This window comes from Podarcis liolepis (genome assembly GCF_965112155.1).
Source record: "Podarcis liolepis genome assembly, chromosome: 8".
NCBI lineage: Eukaryota > Metazoa > Chordata > Lepidosauria > Squamata > Lacertidae > Podarcis > Podarcis liolepis.
The window spans coordinates 55,465,502-55,481,330 of NC_139560.1; the positions used below are offsets into that span (position 1 = coordinate 55,465,502).

Sequence of the window (15,829 nt, forward strand, 5' to 3'; positions counted from 1 at the left end):
TGAAACTAATCCAACTAGATATCTTCACAATCTTAATAGGCAAAGTGGATTGACCTCAGTTCATCTTCATGGAGCTTAGAACAAATTGATCAATTTACTTTCTAAATAATTACCATTTGAATGTTGATTTTCCTTTCCCTCAGATTAGCACTTTACAAAGCTTGTATCTAGTCATTTTAATTCAGGGTAGCTTCACTGCAGAGAGAGAGTGCACAGTAGATACAGGAGACAAGAATCTAGTGATTCTGAGTAATGAAGATTTATTTATTTACACTTTTGTTAAAGTATGGGAAAAGAAATAAAAATCCAGAAATAGATTTGCCTATAACTGTAGGGGTCAAAGAGCTTCATACCCGCTTCCTTAAATTCAGCATTCAATAGCCAAATATTGGGTTTCTGTAGATGGAACAAAATGAACCCTATTTTAAACTCAATCTACTCAGAAGCAAGGTTATGAAATTTAAAGATAAAGTGAATCAGATGGGAGAAAAGATAAGAAATATTAAGACATAGATAATAATCAACACTGGGAGCTTGCTTTTTGATGGACTTATATATCAGCATTCAACATGGTGTCACTTTTTTTAAGAACTGCAAATATTTCATCTCTGAGGTGCTTGAACCAACCATAAGTCCTCTTATTCCTACTATTCCTTGATATTGAGCAGGGTTGGTAAAACTCTGGTTCAGGGATGCTCCAAGAAATTGTTCTGCCTGACATGGGATTCCATTATTTCTAGAGTCAACACTTCTTCAAAAAAGTATTGTTGTATCATTCCCATACTAATTCCTACCTTCCTCTTGCTTCCACCATGCTTGCATGCTTCAGGAGTCAGGACTCTCTATTATCTCTATTCTATATGCTTGTTCCATACACTATGAATGTTGAGCACTGGTTGTTATGTAAAGTGAGTGATCATTACAGTGGTACCTCAGGTTACATACGCTTCAGGTTACATACACTTCAGGTTACAGACTCCGCTATCCCAGAAATAGTGCTTCAGGTTAAGAACTTTGCTTCAGGATGAGAACAGAAATCGTGCTCTGGCAGCACAGTGGCAGCAAAAGGCCCCATTATCTAAAGTAGTGCTTCAGATTAAGAACAGTTTCAGGTTAAGTATGGACTTCCAGAACGAATTAAGTACTTAACCTGAGGTACCACTGTATTTGTTTCCCTTTCAAGACAATCAAAAACTGAGGTACTCTGTCTAATGGTAGGACTGACCCTAGAAAATGTATGGAATCTGCATGGTGGTTGTGAACATTCTATCTTATTATTATTATTTATTAGATTTGTATTCCACCCTCTACCCACGTCTCAGGGCAGTTCACAGGATAATCTACACCTTTAGAGCTGATTCACATAATGTGCAAATCCTTATATTTTTTTCCAGTGGATAATCAGAATCAAATGTGGCATGTATTTTTTTTTATCTTTCTCTACTCTAAAGTTGGATGTTTTAAATCCATATTTCCCAAGTTGTTATTTTAAAAAGAAGGGTCGTGACACTTTTTACCTTTCCCTGTCTACTGCTATCCTGTGTGGTCTATTTCTTTCTGGAGAGAATCTCAACCTTTATGTAACAAATGCATGTCAGGAGACATAAATCAAAATATATCATCTGAAATGTATATCCAGTAGAAATGAAGATGACTTGGCCTGAGTATTTTATTTTTTGACATGCTGCTCCTAGTTGATAATGTCAGTGCTATATATTGCCTTCAGCTATACTAAGAATCCTTGCTTATGGATTAAAATAAAGATTCACCCATGATATACTGCTGCAATCCCATGCCTGTTATGTGCATCTTTGGGTTACACACATATATACCCATGTGCCATCCCATTCTGGACTCCATTTCTACACAGAAAATCCTTTCTATGTAATCTTGTCAATTCATTTAAATGAAAAGGCTACCTCTGAACACTCATTTTTCTGGGTGCATCACCATCAAAACTGATGGAGTACCCCCACACCTACAAGAGACTGCTAGACCAACACAATTCCAAGCACATATTTGCTTTACTGAAGTAGTGCTTTTAGAAAGCACCATTTTAGGAATCCTCTTACCTCCTGAAATTAAGCCATCTGTATAGACCCCTTTTAAAAAATAGAGGACAGTATGGAATGATTTGGCATAAAGCAGTATATAAATTCAATAAACAACAGCAACAACAACAACAGTAGAGTATTTCATTTACATGACCCCTAAATTTTGGGGGACAGAGCTAAATCTGAAATAGCAAATAGGTGCATTTTGAGAAAAGGTGGAGTGGAGGGGGCAGAAAAAATGCATAAAACCAGTGAATACGCAACAAGGGACAGAAATGTTCCTGTTACGTTAAAGGGGTCAAGGCTCAAAGGTGAAAAGAATTCATAGAGTCGTTATGATTAAGGGTAGGTTTTTAAATGGTTTTGATAAAGGCTTGTAAAACAGCCAAGAGAGATCCTGCAATTTTAATGTTAAGTGGCTTCTGTATTGGAAAAATGCCCAAGGGCCATGTCTAGCACGGTCACTTACAAATGACTGATGGGAGATCAATACAGACAGAGTGGGAATGCAGCTTTGTCACTAGGATATGTAGTTAGTATGTGATTAGCTTTAAGTATCACTGACTTAGATGTAGATGGGCAGTAAAGTGCTTAGCAGCCAGTCAGCATGATGGCTGCACGTACACAGCAGTTAATGGAGCAAAAGCAGTGTATTATCATTAGGCATCCAGGAGGGCACACTGAACCCATTTTGGAGTTTTAAGAAGAAGAAGAAGAGTTTGGATTTGATATCCCGCTTTTCACTCCCTTTAAGGAGTCTCAAAGCGGCTAACATTCTCCTTTCCCTTCCTCCCCCACAACAAACACTCTGTGAGGTGAGTGGGGCTGAGAGACTTCAAAGAAGTGTGACTAGCCCAAGGTCACCCAGCAGCTGCATGTGGAGGAGCGGGGAATCGAACCCGGTTCACCAGATTACGAGTCTACCGCTCTTAACCACTACACCACACTGGCTCTCAAGAGCAGGTCAGCAGAGCTTGTGCTCTTAACTAAATACATCTGTTGAAGGCATTTGTTTAGCTTTTCTCTGTAGGAAGTCCACTTCTAGGATTCGGAAAGATCAAGCATCTCTTCAAACTGCACATGAAACATTATCACAGAAGGAGCAAAACTGGACCATAGTAAAAAAGTAAAACAAAACAAAACACACTACCTAAGCCTTATGACTGGAGAAACATAAAAGAATATGTCTTTTTGAGGTTTGAATGGCCAAAAGAATTAAGAAGAATAAAGTTTTTCACTTTTGGTAGCCATCTTCCTTAGTTGTTCCATTTTTCGGGAATGTTTCCTACTTTCATCAGATATTTATTTACCCTGGCATTTCTCAATTCTCAATGTGTGTTTTTTTAATTAAGAAAGTTGAAGCATTAAAATCGTGAGTTAGATATTTAGTAAATTAAAAATACAGCTGCTAGAAGGCCATCTTTTGTTTCTTTTGCAAACAAGTCCATGTGGAGGAGAAGAGTGGGCGTTCCAGCCTGAATTAAGTCTACCGAAGTGAGAGACAGAAATAAACTTATCAGTTCCTTTATAATTGTTAAGCCATTGTCATCACCTGCTAAATTTTTTTGTTTGGTAACTTCTGTTTCTTTCTGATAATGCAATATGAAATGTTTTTTTTTAATGCTAGGTCGACAAATAAGCCATATAAATAGAAATGCTATGATATTTGATGCTATGGTGAACGTGAAGGAAATACTTGTTATTAAAGAGTCTTGGCTCTTTTGTCTAAATCATCTAAAGGTATCTTCACTACTGACATTGACATGGCTTTGCTACTGTGGTTGTAACACACTGTGGTGGTTTTTCTGGGGGTTATCTGGGGGAGGAGCATCTCCACTCCCATCATTCTGCCCGGACGCTGAAGTCCAGCGCCGAGGGCCTTCTGGCGGTTCCCTCATTGCAAGAAGCAAAACTACAGGGAGCCAGGCAGAGGGCCTTATTGGTAGTGGTGCCCGCCCTGTGAAACGCCCTCCCATCAGATGTCAAAGCGATAAACAACTACCTGACATTCAGAAGACATCTTAAGGCAGCCCTGTTCAGGGGAAGTTTTTAACGTGTGATATTTTAGTTTATTTTTGGTTTCTATGGAAGCCGCCCAGAGTGGCTGGGGAAACCCAGTCAGATGGGCGGGGTATAAATAATAAATTATTATTATTATTATTATTATTATTATTATTATTATTATTATTATTCAGAGGATGCTGCCTTGAGATCCTTGGTTGGACATAATGGCCTTTAGATTCTTCTTGTCCTTGTCATTCCAAACATCTACAAAATTTCATCCATCCATGAGTTTTAGTTGATTAAAGTGATGGTTTAAAAAAAATCAAAAATCAAAAATCTGTTGAATAAAGCTATCAAGTCTTCCATCCTTTTCGCAATGACCTTCCATTTGTCTTTTCTCTCACTAGCAAAGAGTGTTCTCACATTTCAGTCTTGTGGCGTACATACTGAAATTATTTTTCTGGTGTCCTAATCTTTCCAAGGCCATGAATATGCCAGTAATCTGCAGCCTAGGGCTATCGCTTGCCATCTTAATGGACCCTTAGAATACAGTTAATTACAGAGAGAAATTTGGGTATCCAACTGTCAAGGGAAGCTGATGCACTTACATGCCACAGCGTTTGGAGTGTTCCTGCTGCAATGATCTCCATTTCAATGAACTTTAACATTCTTACACACTTTCCCACTTAAAATGGAGGTGACCCAGAAAAGCCCAAGGCTTAATGTAGACTATCATAAGCATAATATTTGAGGGGGACTTTCAGCAGTATCCATATAATCACCATTACCCTCCCCACCATTAAACTACTATAATGCACATATCATCACCTAATTAAAACTGGACCAAAGCCACTAATGAAACTGTGATGTGGGTCACTGAATCTTAAAGCATTTGTACAAAAGTGAAGGGTGCTGCCTGGGAGGTGCAATGCTGTTTCCCATGCACTCGGTTCAGTTATATATTTATTATCATGAGTAGCAGCACTCTCCTCCTGCTATTATTCTTAAAAATGTTTATAGGCCACCTTCATGACTCACTCAAGGTGGCTTACACCAGAAAATATGAAAATAAAGCTTCTAATAGAGACAAGAAAAAAAATTCTACTACTTCTTGTACATTCACAGCATTAATAAACCAATAGTAGTAAAACCTCATTCAACCAGAGACTAAAATACAATTTAACAGCTTCAGCAGCCTCAAAGAGCAGAAAGGTATCTCTCAAGAGTAAGCCACCAAGGGAGGAAAAGGGTCTTCAGGGCCTTTCAGAAGATCTGCAATGTAATAATTTCATGGAGGTCTGCTGGAAATGAATGCCAGAGCCATGGGGCCACCATGGAGGTCCACTCCCTTGTGCCTATAAACTTCACTAAACATGTATGTGATGAGAGTTCAGTGTTAGGCATCTGCTTAGCATTCTGCTTGTGTCTGCATGGTTCCTTGTAAATAATTCTCTCTCTTAAAAATACAGTGGTCCCTCTGGTTATTAACTTAATTTGTTCCAGAGGTCCGTTCTTAACCTGAAACCATTCTTAACCTGAGGCGTGCTTTCACTAATGGGGCCTCCCGCTGCCACTGAGCTGCCGCCGCGCAATTTCTGTTCTCATCCTGAGGTAAAGTTCTTAACCCGAGGTACTACTTCCAGGTTAGCAGAGTCTGTAACCTGAAGTGTTTGTAACCCAAGGTGTTTGTAACCCAAGGTAAAGGTACCCCTGCCCGTATGGGCCAGTCGTGTCCGACTCTAGGGTTGTGCGCACATCTCATTTAAGAGGCCGGGGGCCAGCGCTGTCCGGAGACACTTCTGGGTCACGTGGCCAGCGTGACAAAGCTGCTTTGGCGAGCCTGCACCAGCGCAGCACACAGAAACGCCATTTATCTTCCCACTAGAAAGCGGTACCTATTTATCTACTTGCACTTAGGGGTGCTTTCGAACTGCTAGGTGGGCAGGAGCTGGGACCGAAAGACGGGAGCTCACCCCACCGTGGGGATTTGAACCGCCGACCATGCGATCGGCAAGCCCTAGGTGCTGAGGATTTACCCACAGCACCACTGTATTAATTTTCAACGCTGATGAAAACCTACAGCTTTTTAAAACAAATGTCCTGATTTAAAGTTCAAAATGGTATTCTCTCTCCTCCTTCCCAGTTGAGTATCTCCATTGCGAAAGTAACTGATAAGTTTGGGTGGTTGCTGCTGTTGTTTAAAATTAGCCCCACTGAGTGGATAAAGCCTATCAAATTTCATATAAATAGGTTCAAGAGGTTTGTGCCAGGCATAAAGACTTGAAAAAAGCCTTGTTTTTAAAAGAAAAATTCATAGTAAAACTGAATGAATTTTTCAGGCATAGTAGCCCTTTCTGAGCTGATGGAGCCTGTACATCCTATACATTTCCAGAAGTATAGATGTAGAGCATTTGGTGCAAGAATCATAGAGTTGGAAGCAACCATGAGAGTCATTTAGTTCAACCAGCTGCAATGCAGGAATCTTTTGCCCACCATAGGGCTTGAACCCACAACCCTGACATTAAGAGTTTACCAACTGAGTTTTCCCTTCCTTCTGCCAGGTATTTTCTTAAATTGCCTCAAGTTTTAAAAAGAGCCAAATGAGGGGGGAAATTCATCTAAATCCAGTGATTCCTCCCAGTCGCTGCAAGCAGAACTCTTCCATGGCTGCAAATAAAGTGCTTCTTGTGATTGTGGATATAGATATGATTGACTTTCCTTCCTAAAGCTCCCCAGTGACCCTGTGGTTTCACCATTTTGGCAGTGCAAAGCAAAATAATTAATTTAGTCGAAATCCAAACATATTTATAACTTCATTATTGAACTTGTTTGTGGTGGGAGGTTTTTGTTTTGTTTCGTTTTTGGTCTTGTCAATAGTTACTTTGCAAAAATACAGCTGGAGCTGCCAAGGAGATGATTCTTATGAAGAGAGAAGCTAAGCAAAGCTTATTATTGATCAGTAGACTCAGACATTAATGGAAATAGCTAAATTGGAAAAGATCCTCTTTACACACTATGGCAAATTGTATTTATTTGATCAGGTAGGGCAACCTTTTATTGAACGGTGTACAGCCTTTGCTGTTAAACAGGCTTATTTTCATTTTTGCACAGCTTCAAATAGTTCTGGAGATGGCAACATTTCCTTTTTTATTTTCTCTCCGTAGCTCTCTTTTCCTATCAAGGTTTGAACCAAATCTTGATTCTTTCTATATATTACATGAAATGTATTGCTGCAGCTTATCTCTGTGGGTTTTCTATACAGCCCTTTTGCCTTCACTGGACTTGGGATGACATTTATTCCTCCTAAAATCGGGAAATATTCCTCAGTTATTTTCCCAAGGGCACAGCCCAGAGTATAGATCTGAAGCAGGGCTGGCTAACCCTTTTTTGGTCCAAAGGATGCATGCACATCACCAGAGCAAAAGTCTGCTGCACCACATCTTCTCTCTTTTACACACAACACCTAGCACACACACAAATGTGAACCAGTGTGGTGTACTAGTTGGAGCATTGGACTAAGACCTGAAAAACTGGGTTCAAATTCCCACTCGGCCAAGATGAAGCTCACTGGGTGATCTTGGCCTAGTTTCTCACTCACAGAGTAACCTACCCCACAGACTTGTTGTGAGGATAAAATGGGGGAGAACTCTGTAGGCCATCTTAAGTTCCTTGGAGAAAAAAGGTGAGAGATAATATGATGTGTTTTTAAATTGCCTGGGTAGATAGGTTCATCGTGATCATGTATATGGTTTATTTACTGGAGCAGTTCTGAGCTGCTGATTACACTACGTTTTTTGGTGTTTGATTTTTAGAATGCTGCGATGGTTAATAAAGATTATTGCTTGAATTTTTTTGTATATTTTTAAATCTCTTGTAAGTCACCAAGAGCCTGCTTTGATTTAGGCACTAACAACAACATACAGGTCCACAAACATATGTAAAGATCACACTTTGAGCACACACATGCTCACTATACACACCCTCTCTACATAACACACAGACACACACACACACACACACACAGAGAGAGAGAGAGAGAGAGAGAGAGAGAGAGAGAGAGATCACCTAGGCCAGCCTTTCTCAACCTGTGGGTCCCCAGATGTTGTTGGACTACAATTCCCATCACCCCTAGCTAGCAAGGCCAGAGGTCAGGGATGATGGGAGTTGTAGTCCAACAACATCTGGGGGCCCACAGGTTGAGAACCGCTGACTAGGCTTTGCTCCTTAAACTCCATCACTGCCTCTCCCAATTTTCCTCCTCATCACCCTACAGGTTCTTCTTATTTTCTTGTAGCAGGAGCACAGTGGTGGAATACAGCATTTCTGATGTTAGATATATTTCAATAAATAAATACAAATCTGATGAGGGCCAAAAGCATGCCTTTATTTCCACACTGCACTTCCTGAAAAGCTCTGCATGTTAAACTTTCTTCTTCCAAATGTCCAAAATAAGAACAAGTTTTGACAAGACAGAGTTTGATTGAAACAGCACGACACTGGCAAATTGCACACTCCACTGGAATTTGGACTTTGCCCATCTACAAGGTACTGATTATATTGTGCATGCCTTGGCCTGTGCTACACATGAGGAAAGATTCCTTTTTGGACTTTTGCACATCGAAAAGAGGGAGGATTTTACACACTGGGGATGAATGTTAGAAAGAAAAGAATGGGCATTGCGGAAATCAATCTCTCTTTTATACACTTCCAAATTATTCTCCTAAAAGAGAGGCCTCCAGCCGCTCTGTCAGTCATGATAAAGCTATCACTCTGAGACATATTACAGGTTTTCTTTTCATGTTTTCAATGGAAAACATCCCACAGGTGTGTTTACATTACCGGAAAATATATGAAGATTAATTATATGTCTGAGGCCTGAAATTTATCAACATATATTTTTTGAAGATTTCAGCTGGCTTAAAATGAATGGCTTTTAAAACATGCTAGCTAGAAAGTTTTGAGGAAAATAAAGCACTTTCAGGAACACGCACACACAACACCCAGAAATAACCGGTCTATTTTAATGAGTTTGTGGCAGAAGTCTATTCTTTCTATTGTTTGGATAAAATGTAGGTGAGGAACAACAGTGAAGAACCAAACTTTTTTTAAAAAAACAACAACAACCAGTCGATTGTTCTCTGAAATAAGATAAGTCTGACCACCAGAAGCCAATTAGCACAACTTCTTTAATAGCAGAATCTAGCCTTTCAGCAGCACTAACTAGATCATTGCTATTAAACTGTACCACCAAGTACAATCCTTTAGAAAGGATTGCAAGCAAGGCTGGAGCTGTGACTTGTCATACCCTAATCTAGACTGGGAGAGTATATTCTCCAGCTCAACATCCCTGAGTCTAGGCCTTGAGATGTAGAAGAGGCTGGATTGTGGAGAGCATACTGTTATGTAGACAAGACAAAGATTGAAGAACTAGTATATATACCAATAAATTTCATGTTGCCTGCCAGTTATAAGGGCTGCTACACTCATAGGCCCTTGTGCACCAAAAGGGAACTTTGATATCGAAATACAGACATCGCCAGGTACTGATGTAAGCTAAGACTTGGCTTCAGACCCAGAGATGGGTGAATCTGTCAATCTGTTACTCTCAGTTTCTCATTTTCCCAATCTTAAATTTAATTCTCTGCATTTCTACAGTGATTTATGATTTGTTTGTTTGTTTTAAAAATCCTCGTGAAAATTCACCAATTTTATGTGAATTTTCCCCAATAGACACATTCTTCATGAAATTTTGATTAACCCGTCCCCATTTGTTTGCCAATTTCCCCTAACATAATGCATTTTGTATGTTATTTTCATGAATGCATGTATTTTTATGCTCACCTTGCCCTAATATACTCATTTTATGCAAATTTTGTGGTTGGAGAACTGCGCTGCAAAGTGTTAAAGTGCATATTTCAAAGGATAATTGTGCATCTATTCACATATTGGTTCAAAAAAATGAAAACAATTTCTCCGCCATCCCTCCTCAGACCCCAAGACCCCATTGTTCAGGCCTCATAGCCCTTGATAAAGGTAGTGACACTCTCAACCTCCGTGAGGTGCACATAAAATCTGCTGAATAAATGGTGCACCATGAACTGAATAAAATTGAACAGAGGTTCAAAAGTCTGTTGACTTATAAAACATACTTGGTCCAATGACTATTCAAGTATATGTAAAGCATTAACTTGTTAGACATGTAACAAAGAAAGAAGCCCTCTTCAGGCAGTCAGACTGAAGATGTATTCAAATGTAGTCAGCTAGTGAAATGACTATCCACATCAGAAAAATCTTCGAACCTAAACTGAATTGAAAGCTAGCCATTCTTGCTCTTACTTAACCCAAAGTAATAAAGATGTGTATAGTTTAAGAGCAGAAGGGTGTTTTAATATTGATCTAGTGATGCTGGCAGATTTCTCCTTCTCAACCAAGGACTGCCTATTTTGAATGCATCCACTAAAGTCTTGAACTTGCAGTACTCACTTCCCCACAACTGCTCATAACTGGTTTTAGAAATGTATAGCAGTAATTTAATCTGCAGGAGGCTGCTGCGGGGGTGGGGGTGGGGAAGAAGGAACTGGTGCCTGATTTAAATAACCATCTTGACAAGCAACATCCAAATAATCTACAGTAGTTCAAATGTATTGGTCTCATTCTGGGAATTGAAGTTAGCCCAAGAAAGGTTTCTGATTTACTGCTGTTCAAGACCTAGACAAACAAATATATAACCATACATATTATTTATATACTTCCAATTGATGCTGGAGTAGCACTTAGGCAATGAAGTATGAGCTGCAATCTAAACAAGGAAAAGAAATCTCTATGCATTATACATCTTCGTTAATATACAAAAACTGAACACCTAGTCAATAGCACTCAAAATGGCCTAGACTCTTATCAGCAAAGTTCATACTTCAAACATTCTAGGTAACTGGCATGCTTACAACTCGAATTAAGAGGAGAAAAGACATTACTGTTTATTACTTTGTTTGAAATAGTCATATCTTGTCTTCCTGCAGGAGGTATCCATTACTGAAGTGCAAAACATTCCAAATTCATAGAGGGGGAGAAGAAAGAGTCTAACTCATTGGCAACAAGCCAGATATTTAAAAGCCATCAAATAGCCTTAATAACCACAGGGCAACACTTGAACAAAGCCATATAGACTGTCTACTATGATTTTTTTCTACACATCTTAAATTTGCCCTCTTAGGTGTCAAGGTACGAATGGTCTTTGTTGCTCCTGGGGCAAGTAAAGATTATTAACTGTAGCAAAGTTATTATGGAAGTGGTCAGTCTAAGTAGTGATTCCACAGTTTGGTACAGAATCATGAAACAGGTTGAGGAATTGAGAAATCGAGCAATGCCAAGGGCTCATACTCAAGGCTAACCAAGGATTTATTACGCTAGCAGTATGAGAAACTGCTTTCCCATGGATTACCATTGTGGTAACCATACGTATACTGGAACCAAGTAGGCGGGGCAAAAGATGTTTTTCATCCCTAATAAGGTAAAGGTAAAGGATCCCTGGACAGTTAAGTCCAGTTAAAGGCAACTATGGGATGCAGCACTCATCTGGCTTTCAGGCCAAGGGAGCCGGCGTTTGTCCACAGACAGCTTTCCTGGTCATGTGGCCACTACTAAACCACTATTAGCTCATGGAGGACTGTGACAAATGCCATAGTGCATGGAAACACCATTTACCTTCTTGCTGCAGCAGTACCTATTTATCTACTTGCACTAGTGTACTTTTGAGTTGCTAGGTTGGCAGAAGCTGGGACAGAGCAATGGGAGCTCACCCCATTGCATGGATTCAAATTTCTGACCTTCCGATCCACAAACCGAAGAGGCTCAGTAGTTTAGACCACAGCGCCACCCACGTCCCACTCATCCCTAATGGAAAGGATTGCAATGACTGGGTAGGAAGGAACCATTTGATTTGCCCCACCGCTAAGGATCAGGCACATGCATGGCTATCCTGGCATCATGAGTAGTAGTTTCCATGCTAGTACAATACAGTGAGAAGTTGGTTCAAATGTCTAGCCAAAGTCATAGGCTAGGAGATAATGTATGTTCTAATAGTATTGCTTCTTTTGAAATGGGCAACATGTAAGCCTGTGGTTGAATAATTACTGAATAAAAATGAGGAAAAAACAAAACAAGTCAGATATTGGAGGTGAGGAAATGAAGAGCCAGGCAGAAGGCAAGAGAATAAAGAGACAATGAACATCTGCTTGTTGCAGGGCTTCATTCCTTGATTTGTGTCTGTGTTCAGAGTAAGTAAACTTTTCATTTCAAAACAAATTAAATACTGAAACTGCATACAATGCCCGCAGCATCCAACTCTTCTGATTCCAGAGACTGCCTCTAATAACATATATATCACAAAATGTTTAAAACAAACAAAAAATGTACATTCTAGGCATTGCTGGGGAAAGTTTTTCAAGGCCAACTGATACCTGTTCTTGGCCTAATTCTTAAAGGCAGTTATTCTGGATTAATTTTAAGTTTCCTAATTACCTATGTAATCCTAATAAAGTCAACAAAGCTCCTCTAGCACAGGCAAGTTATGGACTGAAGCCTTCGTCACTTGCATCCCGATCCTGACAAATATGTTTTGCTGATCTGAAAGGAAGACTTGCATCCATCGTGGACTAAGAGAGATCTAGCTGCTCAGATCCACTCTCTCACCTCAAAACACCTCCTAGTGAGCAGAGACTGAAGGGCAACGTGAAAGAAGATCAAAGATGAGGGTGGGAAATGCCACCTGAATATTCACCTCACCACAGAAACATTTCCATTCCTGATGGTAGACTTGAAAGCTGTTTTTATTGTGAGAACCATTCATAATTCGCTTTCAAAACCCTTTAGGACTATGAAGCAGGATATAAATATAATATAAACACAATACATTTCTGCTTCAAACCTTGGTTATGTTTTTGATACCAACTGAAGACTCTTCTCCTCTGCCAGGTTTCCTGAAGGCCACTTACATCCCTGAAAGTTATTTGTGCACTGAATGACATGGTTATTCTGACTGGTGTAATTGATGGATAGAAGATGGTTTTGCTTTAAAGCGTATGTTATTTTGTTTTAATTGTGTATTGTGCTTTAAGTGTCATGACCTACTCCCAAATTAAAAGGTGGGGTATAAATCTAACAGAGAAAGGATCTGCAACTAGTGAGAAGAGACACCAAAATCACTGGGTGTTCCCCACTTCGCTGGTGACATTATCTCTACCTGGGCAGGTGATGATGAAGACACTTTCCCCCATTATCCTCTTCTTTTTACACCTGACAATCAGAAGGATGCAAGGAGACAGTGAAAGTATTTTCCAGTGTGCTCTTCTTCTGTCATAGTTCTGGCAATGGGAAGAAAAAATGTAGGAAAACAGGTCTCATGACAGGAAAAGAGGGAAATGTAAAGAGAATGCTTGACTTGAATTCTGGCAATGGGAAGAAAAAAAGTAGGAAAACAGGGCTCATGACAGGAAAAGAGGGAAATGTAAAGAGAATGCTTGCAGGAGTGCACAGTCAGGCTATGGAGACAGGATTTCTCCTTCCTTTCTGTCCTGCATAATCACGTGCTGTTTAAATGGAACAAACCACATACACTGTGCATGCAATCCTGGCTGTTGCATGACCAGGCGTGACAGCCCCAGCCCCCAGAGATCATAAGAAAGGAATAAAGACTCTGACAACGTTATGGAATTAAAAATTAGGCCACAACTTTATTAAACTTCTGAATGTAGGAAGATCTTGGCTTAGGCCTTGGGCGTGTATCCTTCCAAGCCCCCCAGCTGGGGGAACTGGGGTACATCAGGGTAAATGGGATATGGGGGTGTTCTGTGAGACGTAAATGTAGCAGGCAGCCTAGCCCATATCCCTGCACGCAGAGTAGTTCACCTTTCAGTGGATGGCCAGTGACACCCCCTTTAAGAGGGGGACCCTGGAATCACCGCCGCAGGGGGTTGAATCACCACTTCACGCCCCCCCAGCCCATTAAAGGGAAGAAAAGACTAAAGGATTCCACCCAAGGCCAAAACCGCCAAAGTTGTGACAAATTGCTACAGGGAAGACAAAACCTGCCAATGCAGGAAAATTTCTTCCCGGTCCTTCAACAGCAACCAGTCAAAGACCGTAGCAGCGCCCGCTAAACAGGAAGAAAGAGTTAACCTGCAGACAAGAAAACATTAAACAAAGGGAGGGTGGGGACGGTGAATCTCCAGAGCTGACATTCTGGCTATCGTTGGCTCCACCCCCTATTTATAAATGGGGCTGTTCCCGCCTCCCAGCAAGAAACTTGATTACTGAGGCTGGGTGTGAACCTCCAAATAATAACACTGAGAGGCAAGCCAGCCCCCCTTCTTCTAGTAAGTTCCCTGGGAACTGTAGCACTGTGCGCGATCCCACAAAGGGCACCCACACTATAAAGCGTGAGTGCTCATTGCCACAAGTTGTGTGTATGTACAGGGGAGATTAGCACAGGTTGACAGACTTTGCAAGCCTGGACTGTAGAGACTGGAAGCACCGATTCCCAAATTAGAGTGGATATACTTCAGGATGAGTACCTTTATTCCCTGTGGTGGGAGGTAGATAATTCCCAACATGAGGCATCTAGGAGTGGGAGATTTAAGGGAGCCCTCAAGTTGCTTAGACTGTGGGAGTGAGGCTGTACTGTTCTTACTCAAGTCATTCAAAAAAACTCAAATGGAAACATCGTGGGATAATCAAGCGTTACAGGCTTAATTTCTCTTATTTTGTTTTTCCTTCCTACACTATAAAACGTAATGTGTCTGTATGCAGTTTATAAGGGCCCATCGAGCTTTTTTTTTTTTTAAGCCTTCTGTTTGAAGTTTGCCTACTGTTGCTGCAAATAGAAACTTAGCATATGGTATAGTTGTAATTTGTCAAAGGAAAAAAGAAATACCTTCCATCTATTTACCTTGTGCATATGAAACACCTTCTCTTTGCATTTTCAAGTTCTTTGCTGGGGCGTGTGTAGATTGGGCTTTCAAAAGAAACAGTAGAAACCCAGAAAAGACAGCCGCAGGGGGACATCACCAAACAATGGCACTCAGAGATGGACAAACATATCTAAGCTCCATTTGGAATTTCATCGCAAATGCAGGTGTCGTTGAAGAATCGGGGTGGAGTTTGGTGAATTTTTCAAGTTCTAAATTGGTTCACATTTCTTGGTGCGTATATACTTCTTTTACAGGCCACACAGTATCTCTTGGGAATGCCAGGCAAGAGTTTTACAGCAAGGAAGAGCTTGGAAGATATCTTCTGAAAAGTTCCAGGTATTATGAGCAGAGGAAATTCCTATATGAAGCCTGACATTCCAATCAATCAATCAGTTGGTTCAAACTGACCATTATTTATGAACTACAGCAGCATCACTAGAACACTATAGTGTTTATACTTGATTTTCCCTTTACAATCCCAATTCACTTCATTGGGGACAACTGAAGTTTGATTGTGACTTGGTGACACTCCAGGAGCAGCTGAACGGAGAAACGAGACCTTTATGAAAGCTTTAAAATGGTTAAGAAAATGTAGAAAATTTGCTAATAGGAGGGGAATAGTACTTCCAGATATGATTAAAAATAAATTAGATTAATCACGTATTTCAGAATGTATTGGCAACCTTTTATGCATATTAAATGTCAGAAGAGAGAAATTTGTTAGTAGCAGGATTCCTGAGTCAGCAACTCAAGCTGCTGATGCAGTCTCCCGGGGAGGCAGGTGTGGAATCATTTCTTTACATG

General features: G+C 40.3%; 1 long non-coding RNA gene across 1 annotated transcript in view; it reads right to left on the reverse strand.

The window, feature by feature from the left end:
• Positions 1-15,829, reverse strand: part of LOC310713649 — a 134,105-nt gene that overhangs the window by 26,121 nt on the left and 92,155 nt on the right. Inside the window, exon 3 of the long non-coding RNA XR_014529382.1 lies at positions 13,300-13,420. This is a non-coding gene — a long non-coding RNA (uncharacterized lncRNA). The remainder of the gene's footprint in view (positions 1-13,299; positions 13,421-15,829) is intronic.